Source organism: Orcinus orca, unplaced genomic scaffold (genome assembly GCF_937001465.1).
Source record: "Orcinus orca unplaced genomic scaffold, mOrcOrc1.1 scaffold_64, whole genome shotgun sequence".
Classification (NCBI taxonomy): Eukaryota; Metazoa; Chordata; class Mammalia; order Artiodactyla; family Delphinidae; genus Orcinus; species Orcinus orca.
Genome location: NW_026043749.1, coordinates 66,311 through 82,469, shown reverse-complemented (window position 1 = coordinate 82,469; position 16,159 = coordinate 66,311). Strand labels below are relative to the sequence as shown.

Sequence of the window (16,159 nt, the reverse complement as noted above, 5' to 3'; positions counted from 1 at the left end):
TAGGCTCTGTTGCTTTGTTTTTTAGATGTTTCAGGAAACACCATACACTTCTCCCCAGTGGCTGTTGGCAATTTACATCCCGCCCATCAGCATAACAAGGCTCCCAGTTCTCCATGGCCTGTCCTGCCTTTCTGGATTTTACACTTTTTTCAGATGGCCCTTTTGACCGGGGGGAAGTGAGACTTCATTGTAGTGCAGATTTCCTTTGCAAGCTTGCTTGGTTGGGCAAAAAGGGCGTATGCGTTTTTTCCTGAATATACTAAGGAAAGAACGCATACGCCCTTTTTGGCCAAGTGCATCATTGTCGACGTTCTGCCTCTTTTCCTATGCTTTAAATGCAATTCCAGTGTACCTCCTGAAATCAGTATCCTGCAATGCTGCCCCGCTTTCAAGTCCTCTTGGCAGCCTTACTTCAGTATATGTTTGGACGATAGCTGTCATTTATAACTCTGCAGGTTTGTGAATTACAGTGCCCCTGAGCTCCTTTCTTCAACTCGCTTTCTTGTGAGCTGGCCGCAACACCGCAGGATTGCTTCAGGCCCTAATCTGGTTCCGGAACGGCACGCTGAGCCTTTGGTTAATTCCTCTTCCTGGTGGGAAATGAGAGTTAAATTTGCCCGTCCAGACACCTCCAGCTAGTCTCTCATTGGTTCTCCCTATTCCTGTTCATCTAACGCAGAAATTGCAAACTGGACCAAACAGGAGGTTAAAGGCACTGACTCTCCAAGATGGGAGAGTGTTAGTAAAGCGTCTGGAATGTTGCACCCGAGTACCAGGGGACGAGAACTGAGACATATTGGAACACGTCTCCCGATCACACGGTTGATCATACTCTGGGTTCCACATGCATGATTTAGCTGAAGGAAGAATCCCTTAAACCTGGAGCGTTGAGACCCGTGGAATGGGTACCATGCAATATGACTTCAAAGGGTCTTCATTTGCTCACCGAACCTCTCCAATCCTATCACTGCTGCGTTTATGCCCCTGTACACACGCTTGATTCTCTTTCGGAGACATAGCGATCCATAGGTTTTAAGATACTTACTAGTCAGGTACATTCTTAGGCTTTTAATATGGGGTGTTGAGTCCATTTCGTTGAGCAAGGAGTAGCTCTTGTCTATTACATGTTTGGCTTAAGGAACTTTATCTGTGCTCATTTCAATCTCTGGTTTTATGCAGCACCCCAACTCACCTTTCCCCTTAAGCAAGCATAAGTTGTTTTTCTAAATTTGAGACCCTGTTCTCTTTTGTAATCCAGTTCCTGTGTAGCCAAGTTTACATTCCGTGTATTAGTGATATCTTATGATGTTTCTTTTTCTGTGTGACTTATTTCAGTTAGAATCATCATAACTGAATCCACTCATTATGCTGCCATGGTCCTCATGACATAGATTTCATTGCTGAGTGATATTGCATTGTACGTAAGTCCCACAACTTCTTTATCCATTTTGTACTTTCTGCGATATTGTACTTGTACCGTAAACAAGGTTCTTGTAAACAGAGCCGTCCCAAACTTTGGGGTGGCTGTGTCTTTTTTATTTTAATTTCCCTAAGCTATAGGACCATAAGTGGAAGTGCTCTAGGCTCTGTTGCTTTGTTTTTTAGATGTTTCAGGAAACACCATACACTTCTCCCCAGTGGCTGTTGGCAATTTACATCCCGCCCATCAGCATAACAAGGCTCCCAGTTCTCCATGGCCTGTCCTGCCTTTCTGGATTTTACACTTTTTTCAGATGGCCCTTTTGACCGGGGAGAAGTGAGACTTCATTGTAGTGCAGATTTCCTTTGCAAGCTTGCTTGGTTGGGCAAAAAGAGCGTATGCGTTTTTTCCTGAATATACTCAGGAAAGAACGCATACGCCCTTTTTGGCCAAGTGCATCATTGTGGACGTTCTGCCTCTTTTCCTATGCTTTAAATGCAATTCCAGTGTACCTCCTGAAATCAGTATCCTGCAATTCTGCCCCGCTTTCAAGTCCTCTTGGCAGCCTTACTTCAGTATATTTTTGGACGATAGCTGTCCTTTATAACTCTGCAGGTTTGTGGATTACAGTGCCCCTGAGCTCCTTTCTTCAACTCGCTTTTTTATGAGCTGGCCGCAACACCGCAGGATTGCTTCAGGCCCTAATCTGGTTCCGGCACGGCACGCTGAGCCTTCGGTTAATTCCTCTTCCTGGTAGGAAATGAGAGTTAAATTTGCCCATCCAGACACCTCCAGCTAGTCTCTCATTGGTTCTCCCTATTCCTGTTCATCTTCCGCAGAAATTGCAAACTGGGCCAAACAGGAGGTTAAAGGCACTGACTCTCCAAGTCCGGAGAGTGTTAGTAAAGCGTCTGGAATGTTGCACCAGAGTACCAGGGGACCAGAACTGAGACATATTGGAACACGTCTCCCGATCACATGGTTGATCATACTCTGCGTTCCACATACATGATTTAGCTGAAGGAAGAATCCCTTAAACCTGGAGAGTTGAGACCCGTGGAATGGGTACCATGCAATATGACTTCAAAGGGTCTTCATTTGCTCACCGAACCTCTCCAATCCTATCACTGCTGCGTTTATGCCCCTGTACACATGCTTGATACTCTTTCGGAGCCATAGAGATCCATAGGTTTTAAGATACTTACTAGTCAGGTACATTCTTAGGCGTTTAATATGGGGTGTTGAGTCCATTTCGTTGAGCAAGGAGTAGCTCTCGTCTATTACATATTTGGCTTAAGGAACTTTATCTGTGCTCATTTCAATCTCTGGTTTTATGCAGCACCCCAACTCACCTTTCCCCTTAAGCAAGCATAAGTTGGTTTTCTAAATTTGAGACCCTGTTCTCTTTGGTAATCCAGTTCCTGTGTAGCCAAGTTTACATTCCGTGTATTAGTGATATCTTATGATGTTTCTTTTCCTGTGTGACTTATTTCAGTTAGAATCATCATACCTGAATCCACTCATTATGCTGCTATGGGCCTGATGACATAGATTTCATTGCTGAGTGATATTGCATTGTACGTAAGTACCACAACTGCTTTATCCATTTTTCACTTTCTGTGATATTGAACTTGTCCCGTAAACGAGTTTCTTGTAAACAGAGCCGTCCCAAACTTAGGGGTGGCTGTGTCTTTTTTATTTTATATTCCTTAGCTATAGGACCATATGTGGAAGTGCCCTAGGCTCTGTTGCTTTGTTTTTTAGATGTTTCAGGAAACACCATACACTTCTCCCCAGTGGCTGTTGGCAATTTACATCCCGCCCATCAGCATAACAAGGCTCCCAGTTCTCCATGGCCTGTCCTGCCTTTCTGGATTTTACACTTTTTTCAGATGGCCCTTTTGACCAGGGGGAAGTGAGACTTCATTGTTGTGCAGATTTCCTTTGCAAGCTTGCTTGCTTGGCCAAAAAGGGCGTATGCGTTTTTTCCTGAATATATTCAGTAAAAAACGCATATGCCCTTTTTGGCCAAGTGCATCATTGTCGACTTTCTGACTCTTTTCCTATGCTTTAAGTGCAATTCCAGTCTACCTCCTGAAATCGGTTTCCTGCAATTCTGCCCCGCTTTCAAGTCCTCTTGGCAGCCTTACTTCAGTATATTTTTGGACGATAGCTGTCATTTATAACTCTGCATGTTTGTGAATTACAGTGCCCCTGAGCTCCTTTCTTCAACTCGCTTTCTTGTGAGCTGGCCGCAACACCGCAGGATTGCTTCAGGCCCTAATCTGGTTCCGGCATGGCACGCTGAGCCTTTGGTTAATTCCTCTTCCTGGTGGGAAATGAGAGGTAAATTTGCCCATCTAGACACCTCCAGCTAGTCTCTCATTGATTCTCCCTATTCCTGTTCATCTTCCGCAGAAATTGCAAACTGGGCCAAACAGGAGGCTAAAGCACTGACTCTCCAAGTCGGGAGAGTGTTAGTAAAGCGTCTGGAATGTTGCACCCAAGTACCAGGGGACGAGAACTGAGACATATTGGAACACGTCTCCCGATCACACGGTTGATCATACTCTGGGTTCCACATGCAAGATTTAGCTGAAGGAAGAATCCCTTAAACCTGGAGCGTTGAGACCCGTGGAATGGGTACCATGGAATATGACTTCAAAGGGTCTTCATTTGCTCACCGAACCTCTCCAATAATATCACTGCTACGTTTATGCCCCTGTACACACGCTTGATTCTCTTTCGGAGACATAGCGATCCATAGGTTTTAAGATACTTACTAGTCAGGTACATTCTTAGGCATTTAATATGGGGTGTTGAGTCCATTTCGTTGAGCAAGGAGTAGCTCTTGTCTGTTACATATTTGGCTTAAGGAACTTTATCTGTGCTCATTTCAATCTCTGGTTTTATGCAGCACCCCAACTCACCTTTCCCCTTAAGCAAGCATAAGTTGGTTTTCTAAATTTGAGACCCTGTTCTCTTTTGTAATCCAGTTCCTGTGTAGCCAAGTTTACATTCCGTGTATTAGTGATATCTTATGATGTTTCTTTTTCTGTGTGACTTATTTCAGTTAGAATCATCATACCTGAATCCACTCATTATGCTGCTACGGGCCTGATGACATAGATTTCATTGCTGAGTGATATTGCATTGTACGTAAGTACCACAACTTCTTTATCCATTTTTCACTTTCTGCGATATTGAACTAGTCCCGTAAACGAGTTTCTTGTAAACAGAGCCATCCCAAACTTAGGGGTGTCTGTGTCTTTTTGATTTTAATTTCCCTAAGCTATAGGGCCATAAGTGGAAGTGCCCTAGGCTCTGTTGCTTTGTTGTTTAGATGTTTCAGGAAACACCATACACTTCTCCCGAGTGGCTGTTGGCAATTTACATCCCGCCCATCAGCATAACAAGGCTCCCAGTTCTCCATGGCCTGTCCTGCCTTTCTGGATTTTACACTTTTTTCAGATGGCCCTTTTGACCGGGGGGAAGTGAGACTTCATTGTAGTGCAGATATCCTTTGCAAGCTTGCTTGGTTGGCCAAAAAGGGCGTATGCGTTTTTTCCTGAATATATTCAGGAAAAAACGCATACGCCGTTTTTGGCCAAGTGCATCATTGTTGACGTTCTGCCTCCTTTCCTAAGCTTTAAATGCAATTCCAGTCTGCCTCCTGAAATCGGTTTCCTGAAATTCTGCCCCGCTTTCAAGTCCTCTTGGCAGCCTTAATTCAGTATATTTTTGGACGATAGCTGTCATTTATAACTCTGCAGGTTTGTGAATTACAGTTCCCCTGAGTTCCTTTCTTCAACTCGCTTTCTTGTGAGCTGGCCGCAACACCGCAGGATTGCTTCAGGCTCTAATCTGGTTCCGGCACGGCACGCTGAGCCTTTGGTTAATTCCTCTTCCTGGTGGGAAATGAGAGTTAAATTTGCCCGTCCAGACACCTCCAGCTAATCTCTCATTGGTTCTCCCTATTCCTGTTCATCTTCCGCAGAAATTGCAAACTGGGCCAAACAGGGGGTTAAAGGCACTGACTCTCCAAGTCGGGAGAGTGTTAGTAAAGCGTCTGGAATGTTGCACCCTGTACCAGGGGATGAGAACTGAGACATATTGGAACACGTCTCCCGATCACACGGTTGATCATACTCTGGGTTCCACATGCATGTTTTAGCTGAAGGAAGAATCCCTTAAACCTGGAGAGTTGAGACCCGTGGAATGGGTACCATGCAATATGACTTCAAAGGGTCTTCATTTGCTCACCGAACCTCTCCAATCCTATCACTGCTGCGTTTATGCCCCTGTACACACGCTTGATTCTCTTTCGGAGACATAGTGATCCATAGCTTTTAAGATACTTACTAGTCAGGTACATTCTTAGGCGTTTAATATGCGGTGTTGAGTCCATTTCGTTGAGCAAGGAGTAGCTCTTGTCTATTACATATTTGGCTTAAAGAACTTTATCTGTGCTCATTTCAATCTCTGGTTTTATGCAGCACCCCAACTCACCTTTCCCCTTAAGCAAGCATAAGTTGGTTTTCTAAATTTGAGACCCTGTTCTCTTTTGTAATCCAGTTCCTGTGTAGCCAAGTTTACATTCCGTGTATTAGTGATATCTTATGATGTTTCTTTTTCTGTGTGACTTATTTCAGTTAGAATCATCATAACTGAATCCACTCATTATGCTGCCACGGTCCTGATGACATAGATTTCATTGCTGAGTGATATTGCATTGTACGTAAGTCCCACAACTTCTTTATCCATTTTGTACTTTCTGCGATATTGTACTTGTACCGTAAACAAGGTTCTTGTAAACAGAGCCGTCCCAAACTTTGGGGTGGCTGTGTCTTTTTTATTTTAATTTCCCTAAGCTATAGGACCATAAGTGGAAGTGCTCTAGGCTCTGTTGCTTTGTTTTTTAGATGTTTCAGGAAACACCATACACTTCTCCCCAGTGGCTGTTGGCAATTTACATCCCGCCCATCAGCATAACAAGGCTCCCAGTTCTCCATGGCCTGTCCTGCCTTTCTGGATTTTACACTTTTTTCAGATGGCCCTTTTGACCGGGGGGAAGTGAGACTTCATTGTAGTGCAGATTTCCTTTGCAAGCTTGCTTGGTTGGGCAAAAAGGGCGTATGCGTTTTTTCCTGAATATACTAAGGAAAGAACGCATACGCCCTTTTTGGCCAAGTGCATCATTGTCGACGTTCTGCCTCTTTTCCTATGCTTTAAATGCAATTCCAGTGTACCTCCTGAAATCAGTATCCTGCAATGCTGCCCCGCTTTCAAGTCCTCTTGGCAGCCTTACTTCAGTATATGTTTGGACGATAGCTGTCATTTATAACTCTGCAGGTTTGTGAATTACAGTGCCCCTGAGCTCCTTTCTTCAACTCGCTTTCTTGTGAGCTGGCCGCAACACCGCAGGATTGCTTCAGGCCCTAATCTGGTTCCGGAACGGCACGCTGAGCCTTTGGTTAATTCCTCTTCCTGGTGGGAAATGAGAGTTAAATTTGCCCGTCCAGACACCTCCAGCTAGTCTCTCATTGGTTCTCCCTATTCCTGTTCATCTAACGCAGAAATTGCAAACTGGACCAAACAGGAGGTTAAAGGCACTGACTCTCCAAGATGGGAGAGTGTTAGTAAAGCGTCTGGAATGTTGCACCCGAGTACCAGGGGACGAGAACTGAGACATATTGGAACACGTCTCCCGATCACACGGTTGATCATACTCTGGGTTCCACATGCATGATTTAGCTGAAGGAAGAATCCCTTAAACCTGGAGCGTTGAGACCCGTGGAATGGGTACCATGCAATATGACTTCAAAGGGTCTTCATTTGCTCACCGAACCTCTCCAATCCTATCACTGCTGCGTTTATGCCCCTGTACACATGCTTGATTCTCTTTCGGAGACATAGCGATCCATAGGTTTTAAGATACTTACTAGTCAGGTACATTCTTAGGCTTTTAATATGGGGTGTTGAGTCCATTTCGTTGAGCAAGGAGTAGCTCTTGTCTATTACATGTTTGGCTTAAGGAACTTTATCTGTGCTCATTTCAATCTCTGGTTTTATGCAGCACCCCAACTCACCTTTCCCCTTAAGCAAGCATAAGTTGTTTTTCTAAATTTGAGACCCTGTTCTCTTTTGTAATCCAGTTCCTGTGTAGCCAAGTTTACATTCCGTGTATTAGTGATATCTTATGATGTTTCTTTTTCTGTGTGACTTATTTCAGTTAGAATCATCATAACTGAATCCACTCATTATGCTGCCATGGTCCTCATGACATAGATTTCATTGCTGAGTGATATTGCATTGTACGTAAGTCCCACAACTTCTTTATCCATTTTGTACTTTCTGCGATATTGTACTTGTACCGTAAACAAGGTTCTTGTAAACAGAGCCGTCCCAAACTTTGGGGTGGCTGTGTCTTTTTTATTTTAATTTCCCTAAGCTATAGGACCATAAGTGGAAGTGCTCTAGGCTCTGTTGCTTTGTTTTTTAGATGTTTCAGGAAACACCATACACTTCTCCCCAGTGGCTGTTGGCAATTTACATCCCGCCCATCAGCATAACAAGGCTCCCAGTTCTCCATGGCCTGTCCTGCCTTTCTGGATTTTACACTTTTTTCAGATGGCCCTTTTGACCGGGGAGAAGTGAGACTTCATTGTAGTGCAGATTTCCTTTGCAAGCTTGCTTGGTTGGGCAAAAAGAGCGTATGCGTTTTTTCCTGAATATACTCAGGAAAGAACGCATACGCCCTTTTTGGCCAAGTGCATCATTGTGGACGTTCTGCCTCTTTTCCTATGCTTTAAATGCAATTCCAGTGTACCTCCTGAAATCAGTATCCTGCAATTCTGCCCCGCTTTCAAGTCCTCTTGGCAGCCTTACTTCAGTATATTTTTGGACGATAGCTGTCCTTTATAACTCTGCAGGTTTGTGGATTACAGTGCCCCTGAGCTCCTTTCTTCAACTCGCTTTTTTATGAGCTGGCCGCAACACCGCAGGATTGCTTCAGGCCCTAATCTGGTTCCGGCACGGCACGCTGAGCCTTCGGTTAATTCCTCTTCCTGGTAGGAAATGAGAGTTAAATTTGCCCATCCAGACACCTCCAGCTAGTCTCTCATTGGTTCTCCCTATTCCTGTTCATCTTCCGCAGAAATTGCAAACTGGGCCAAACAGGAGGTTAAAGGCACTGACTCTCCAAGTCCGGAGAGTGTTAGTAAAGCGTCTGGAATGTTGCACCAGAGTACCAGGGGACCAGAACTGAGACATATTGGAACACGTCTCCCGATCACATGGTTGATCATACTCTGCGTTCCACATACATGATTTAGCTGAAGGAAGAATCCCTTAAACCTGGAGAGTTGAGACCCGTGGAATGGGTACCATGCAATATGACTTCAAAGGGTCTTCATTTGCTCACCGAACCTCTCCAATCCTATCACTGCTGCGTTTATGCCCCTGTACACATGCTTGATACTCTTTCGGAGCCATAGAGATCCATAGGTTTTAAGATACTTACTAGTCAGGTACATTCTTAGGCGTTTAATATGGGGTGTTGAGTCCATTTCGTTGAGCAAGGAGTAGCTCTCGTCTATTACATATTTGGCTTAAGGAACTTTATCTGTGCTCATTTCAATCTCTGGTTTTATGCAGCACCCCAACTCACCTTTCCCCTTAAGCAAGCATAAGTTGGTTTTCTAAATTTGAGACCCTGTTCTCTTTGGTAATCCAGTTCCTGTGTAGCCAAGTTTACATTCCGTGTATTAGTGATATCTTATGATGTTTCTTTTCCTGTGTGACTTATTTCAGTTAGAATCATCATACCTGAATCCACTCATTATGCTGCTATGGGCCTGATGACATAGATTTCATTGCTGAGTGATATTGCATTGTACGTAAGTACCACAACTGCTTTATCCATTTTTCACTTTCTGTGATATTGAACTTGTCCCGTAAACGAGTTTCTTGTAAACAGAGCCGTCCCAAACTTAGGGGTGGCTGTGTCTTTTTTATTTTATATTCCTTAGCTATAGGACCATATGTGGAAGTGCCCTAGGCTCTGTTGCTTTGTTTTTTAGATGTTTCAGGAAACACCATACACTTCTCCCCAGTGGCTGTTGGCAATTTACATCCCGCCCATCAGCATAACAAGGCTCCCAGTTCTCCATGGCCTGTCCTGCCTTTCTGGATTTTACACTTTTTTCAGATGGCCCTTTTGACCAGGGGGAAGTGAGACTTCATTGTTGTGCAGATTTCCTTTGCAAGCTTGCTTGCTTGGCCAAAAAGGGCGTATGCGTTTTTTCCTGAATATATTCAGTAAAAAACGCATATGCCCTTTTTGGCCAAGTGCATCATTGTCGACTTTCTGACTCTTTTCCTATGCTTTAAGTGCAATTCCAGTCTACCTCCTGAAATCGGTTTCCTGCAATTCTGCCCCGCTTTCAAGTCCTCTTGGCAGCCTTACTTCAGTATATTTTTGGACGATAGCTGTCATTTATAACTCTGCATGTTTGTGAATTACAGTGCCCCTGAGCTCCTTTCTTCAACTCGCTTTCTTGTGAGCTGGCCGCAACACCGCAGGATTGCTTCAGGCCCTAATCTGGTTCCGGCATGGCACGCTGAGCCTTTGGTTAATTCCTCTTCCTGGTGGGAAATGAGAGGTAAATTTGCCCATCTAGACACCTCCAGCTAGTCTCTCATTGATTCTCCCTATTCCTGTTCATCTTCCGCAGAAATTGCAAACTGGGCCAAACAGGAGGCTAAAGCACTGACTCTCCAAGTCGGGAGAGTGTTAGTAAAGCGTCTGGAATGTTGCACCCAAGTACCAGGGGACGAGAACTGAGACATATTGGAACACGTCTCCCGATCACACGGTTGATCATACTCTGGGTTCCACATGCAAGATTTAGCTGAAGGAAGAATCCCTTAAACCTGGAGCGTTGAGACCCGTGGAATGGGTACCATGGAATATGACTTCAAAGGGTCTTCATTTGCTCACCGAACCTCTCCAATAATATCACTGCTACGTTTATGCCCCTGTACACACGCTTGATTCTCTTTCGGAGACATAGCGATCCATAGGTTTTAAGATACTTACTAGTCAGGTACATTCTTAGGCATTTAATATGGGGTGTTGAGTCCATTTCGTTGAGCAAGGAGTAGCTCTTGTCTGTTACATATTTGGCTTAAGGAACTTTATCTGTGCTCATTTCAATCTCTGGTTTTATGCAGCACCCCAACTCACCTTTCCCCTTAAGCAAGCATAAGTTGGTTTTCTAAATTTGAGACCCTGTTCTCTTTTGTAATCCAGTTCCTGTGTAGCCAAGTTTACATTCCGTGTATTAGTGATATCTTATGATGTTTCTTTTTCTGTGTGACTTATTTCAGTTAGAATCATCATACCTGAATCCACTCATTATGCTGCTACGGGCCTGATGACATAGATTTCATTGCTGAGTGATATTGCATTGTACGTAAGTACCACAACTTCTTTATCCATTTTTCACTTTCTGCGATATTGAACTAGTCCCGTAAACGAGTTTCTTGTAAACAGAGCCATCCCAAACTTAGGGGTGTCTGTGTCTTTTTGATTTTAATTTCCCTAAGCTATAGGGCCATAAGTGGAAGTGCCCTAGGCTCTGTTGCTTTGTTGTTTAGATGTTTCAGGAAACACCATACACTTCTCCCGAGTGGCTGTTGGCAATATACATCCCACCCATCAGCATAACAAGGCTCCCAGTTCTCCATGGCCTGTCCTGCCTTTCTGGATTTTACACTTTTTTCAGTTGGCCCTTTTGACCGGGGGGAAGTGAGGCTTCATTGTAGTGCAGATTTCCTTTGCAAGCTTGCTTGGTTGGCCAAAAACGGCGTATGCGTTTTTTCCTGAATATATTCAGGAAAAAACGCATACGCCCTTTTTGGCCAAGTGCATCATTGTCGACGTTCTGCCTCTTTTCCTATGCTTTAAATGCAATTCCAGTCTACCTCCTGAAATCGGTTTCCTGCAATTCTGCCCCGCTTTCAAGTCCTCTTGGCAGCCTTACTTCACTATATTTTTGGACGATAGCTGTCATTTATAACTCTGCAGGTTTGTGAATTACAGTGCCCCTGAGCTCCTTTCTTCAACTCGCTTTCTTGTGAGCTGACCGCAACACCGCAGGATTGCTTCAGGCCCTAATCTGGTTCCAGCATGGCACGCTGAACCTTCGGTTAATTCCTCTTCCTGGTGGGAAATGAGAGTTAAATTTGCCCGTCCAGACACCTCCAGCTAGTCTCTCATTGGTTCTCCCTATTCCTGTTCATCTTCCGCAGAAATTGCAAACTGGGCCAAACAGGAGGTTAAAGGCACTGACTCTCCAAGTCCGGAGAGTGTTAGTAAAGCGTCTGGAATGTTGCACCCGAGTACCAGGGGACCAGAACTGAGACATATTGGAACACGTCTCCAGATCACACGGTTGATCATACTCTGCGTTCCACATACATGATTTAGCTGAAGGAAGAATCCCTTAAACCTGGAGAGTTGAGACCCGTGGAATGGGTACCATGCAATATGACTTCAAAGGGTCTTCATTTGCTCACCGAACCTCTCCAATCCTATCACTGCTGCGTTTATGCCCCTGTACACACGCTTGATACTATTTCGGAGCCATAGAGATCCATAGGTTTTAAGATACTTACTAGTCAGGTACATTCTTAGGCGTTTAATATGGGGTGTTGAGTCCATTTCGTTGAGCAAGGAGTAGCTCTCGTCTATTACATATTTGGGTTAAGGAACTTTATCTGTGCTCATTTCAATCTCTGGTTTTATGCAGCACCCCAACTCACCTTTCCCCTTAAGCAAGCATAAGTTGGTTTTCTAAATTTGAGACCCTGTTCTCTTTGGTAATCCAGTTCCTGTGTAGCCAAGTTTACATTCCGTGTATTAGTGATATCTTATGATGTTTCTTTTCCTGTGTGACTTATTTCAGTTAGAATCATCATACCTGAATCCACTCATTGTGCTGCGATGGGCCTGATGACATAGATTTCATTGCTGAGTGATATTGCATTGTACGTAAGTACCACAACTGCTTTATCCATTTTTCACTTTCTGTGATATTGAACTTGTCCCGTAAACGAGTTTCTTGTAAACAGAGCCGTCCCAAACTTAGGGGTGGCTGTGTCTTTTTTATTTTATATTCCTTAGCTATAGGACCATATGTGGAAGTGCCCTAGGCTCTGTTGCTTTGTTTTTTAGATGTTTCAGGAAACACCATACACTTCTCCCCAGTGGCTGTTGGCAATTTACATCCCGCCCATCAGCATAACAAGGCTCCCAGTTCTCCATGGCCTGTCCTGCCTTTCTGGATTTTACACTTTTTTCAGATGGCCCTTTTGACCAGGGGGAAGTGAGACTTCATTGTTGTGCAGATTTCCTTTGCAAGCTTGCTTGCTTGGCCAAAAAGGGCGTATGCGTTTTTTCCTGAATATATTCAGGAAAAAACGCATATGCCCTTTTTGGCCAAGTGCATCATTGTCGACTTTCTGACTCTTTTCCTATGCTTTAAGTGCAATTCCAGTCTACCTCCTGAAATCGGTTTCCTGCAATTCTGCCCCGCTTTCAAGTCCTCTTGGCAGCCTTACTTCAGTATATTTTTGGACGATAGCTGTCATTTATAACTCTGCAGGTTTGTGAATTACAGTGCCCCTGAGCTCCTTTCTTCAACTCGCTTTCTTGTGAGCTGGCCGCAACACCGCAGGATTGCTTCAGGCCCTAATCTGGTTCCGGCACGGCACGCTGAGCCTTTGGTTAATTCCTCTTCCTGGTGGGAAATGAGAGGTAAATTTGCCCGTCCAGACACCTCCAGCTAGTCTCTCATTGATTCTCCCTATTCCTGTTCATCTTCCGCAGAAATTGCAAACTGGGCCAAACAGGAGGCTAAAGCACTGACTCTCCAAGTCGGGAGAGTGTTAGTAAAGCGTCTGGAATGTTGCACCCAAGTACCAGGGGACGAGAACTGAGACATATTGGAACACGTCTCCCGATCACACGGTTGATCATACTCTGGGTTCCACATGCATGATTTAGCTGAAGGAAGAATCCCTTAAACCTGGAGAGTTGAGACCCGTGGAATGGGTACCATGCAATATGACTTCAAAGGGTCTTCATTTGCTCACCGAACCTCTCCAATCCTATCACTGCTACGTTTATGCCCCTGTACACACGCTTGATTCTCTTTCGGAGACATAGCGATCCATAGGTTTTAAGATACTTACTAGTCAGGTACATTCTTAGGCATTTAATATGGGGTGTTGAGTCCATTTCGTTGAGCAAGGAGTAGCTCTTGTCTGTTACATATTTGGCTTAAGGAACTTTATCTGTGCTCATTTCAATCTCTGGTTTTATGCAGCACCCCAACTCACCTTTCCCCTTAAGCAAGCATAAGTTGGTTTTCTAAATTTGAGACCGTGTTCTCTTTTGTAATCCAGTTCCTGTGTAGCCAAGTTTACATTCCATGTATTAGTGATATCTTATGATGTTTCTTTTCCTGTGTGACTTATTTCAGTTAGAATCATCATACCTGAATCCACTCATTATGCTGCTACGGGCCTGATGACATAGATTTCATTGCTGAGTGATATTGCATTGTACGTAAGTACCACAACTTCTTTATCCATTTTTCACTTTCTGCGATATTGAACTAGTCCCGTAAACGAGTTTCTTGTAAACAGAGCCATCCCAAACTTAGGGGTGTCTGTGTCTTTTTGATTTTAATTTCCCTAAGCTATAGGGCCATAAGTGGAAGTGCCCTAGGCTCTGTTGCTTTGTTGTTTAGATGTTTCAGGAAACACCATACACTTCTCCCGAGTGGCTGTTGGCAATATACATCCCACCCATCAGCATAACAAGGCTCCCAGTTCTCCATGGCCTGTCCTGCCTTTCTGGATTTTACACTTTTTTCAGTTGGCCCTTTTGACCGGGGGGAAGTGAGGCTTCATTGTAGTGCATATTTCCTTTGCAAGCTTGCTTGGTTGGCCAAAAAGGGCGTATGCGTTTTTTCCTGAATATATTCAGGAAAAAACGCATACGCCCTTTTTGGCCAAGTGCATCATTGTCGACGTTCTGCCTCTTTTCCTATGCTTTAAATGCAATTCCAGTCTACCTCCTGAAATCGGTTTCCTGCAATTCTGCCCCGCTTTCAAGTCCTCTTGGCAGCCTTACTTCACTATATTTTTGGACGATAGCTGTCATTTATAACTCTGCAGGTTTGTGAATTACAGTGCCCCTGAGCTCCTTTCTTCAACTCGCTTTCTTGTGAGCTGACCGCAACACCGCAGGATTGCTTCAGGCCCTAATCTGGTTCCAGCATGGCACGCTGAGCCTTCGGTTAATTCCTCTTCCTGGTGGGAAATGAGAGTTAAATTTGCCCGTCCAGACACCTCCAGCTAGTCTCTCATTGGTTCTCCCTATTCCTGATCATCTTCCGCAGAAATTGCAAACTGGGCCAAACAGGAGGTTAAAGGCACTGACTCTCCAAGTCGGGAGAGTGTTAGTAAAGCGTCTGGACTGTTGCACCCGAGTACCATGGGACGTGAACTGAGACATATTGGAACACGTCTCCCGATCACACGGTTGATCATACTCTGGGTTCCACATGCATGATTTAGCTGAAGGAAGAATCCCTTAAACCTGGAGCGTTGAGACCCGTGGAATGGGTACCATGCAATATGACTTCAAAGGGTCTTCATTTGCTCACCGAACCTCTCCAATCCTATCACTGCTGCGTTTATGCCCCTGTACACACGCTTGATTCTCTTTCGGAGACAGAGCGATCCATAGGTTTTAAGATACTTACTAGTCAGATACATTCTTAGGCGTTTAATATGGGGTGTTGAGTCCATTTCATTGGGCAAGGAGTAGCTCTTGTCTATTCCATATTTGGCTTAAGGAACTTTATCTGTGCTCATTTCAATCTCTGGTTTTATGCAGCACCCCAACTCACCTTTCCCCTTAAGCAAGCATAAGTTGGTTTTCTAAATTTGAGACCCTGTTCTCTTTTGTAATCCAGTTCCTGTGTAGCCAAGTTTACATTCCGTGTATTAGTGATATCTTATGATGTTTTTTTTTCTGTGTGACTTATTTCAGTTAGAATCATCATACCTGAATCCACTCATTATGCTTCTACGGGCCTGATTACATAGATTTCATTGCTGAGTGATATTGCATTGTACGTAAGTACCACAAATTCTTTATCCATTTTTCACTTTCTGCGAAATTGAACTTGTACCGTAAACGAGGTTCTTGTAAACAGAGCCGTCCCGAACTTTGGGGTGGCTGTGTCTTTTTGATTTTAATTTCCCTAAGCTATGGGACCATAAGTGGAAGTGCCCTAGGCTCTGTTGCTTTGTTTTTTAGATGTTTCAGGAAACACCATACACTTCTCCCGAGTGGCTGTTGGCAATTTACATCCCACCCATCAGCATAACAAGGCTCCCAGTTCTCCATGGCCTGTCCTGCCTTTCTGGATTTTACACTTTTTTCAGTTGGCCCTTTTGACCGGCGGGAAGTGAGACTTCATTGTAGTGCAGATTTCCTTTGCAAGCTTGCTTGGTTGGCCAAAAAGGGCGTATGCGTTTTTTCCTGAATATATTCAGGAAAAAACGCATACGCCCTTTTTGGCCAAGTGCATCATTGTCGACTTTCTGACTCTTTTCCTATGCTTTAAGTGCAATTCCAGTCTACCTCCTGAAATCGGT

General features: G+C 44.1%; 1 long non-coding RNA gene across 1 annotated transcript in view; it reads left to right on the top strand.

Annotated features, from left to right (window-relative positions):
- The window catches only part of LOC125963189 (uncharacterized), a 524,668-nt gene extending 512,231 nt beyond the window's left edge, over positions 1-12,437 (top strand). The window contains exon 3 of the long non-coding RNA XR_007475002.1: positions 12,391-12,437. This is a non-coding gene — a long non-coding RNA (uncharacterized LOC125963189). The remainder of the gene's footprint in view (positions 1-12,390) is intronic.
- The last annotated feature ends 3,722 nt before the right edge of the window (positions 12,438-16,159 follow it).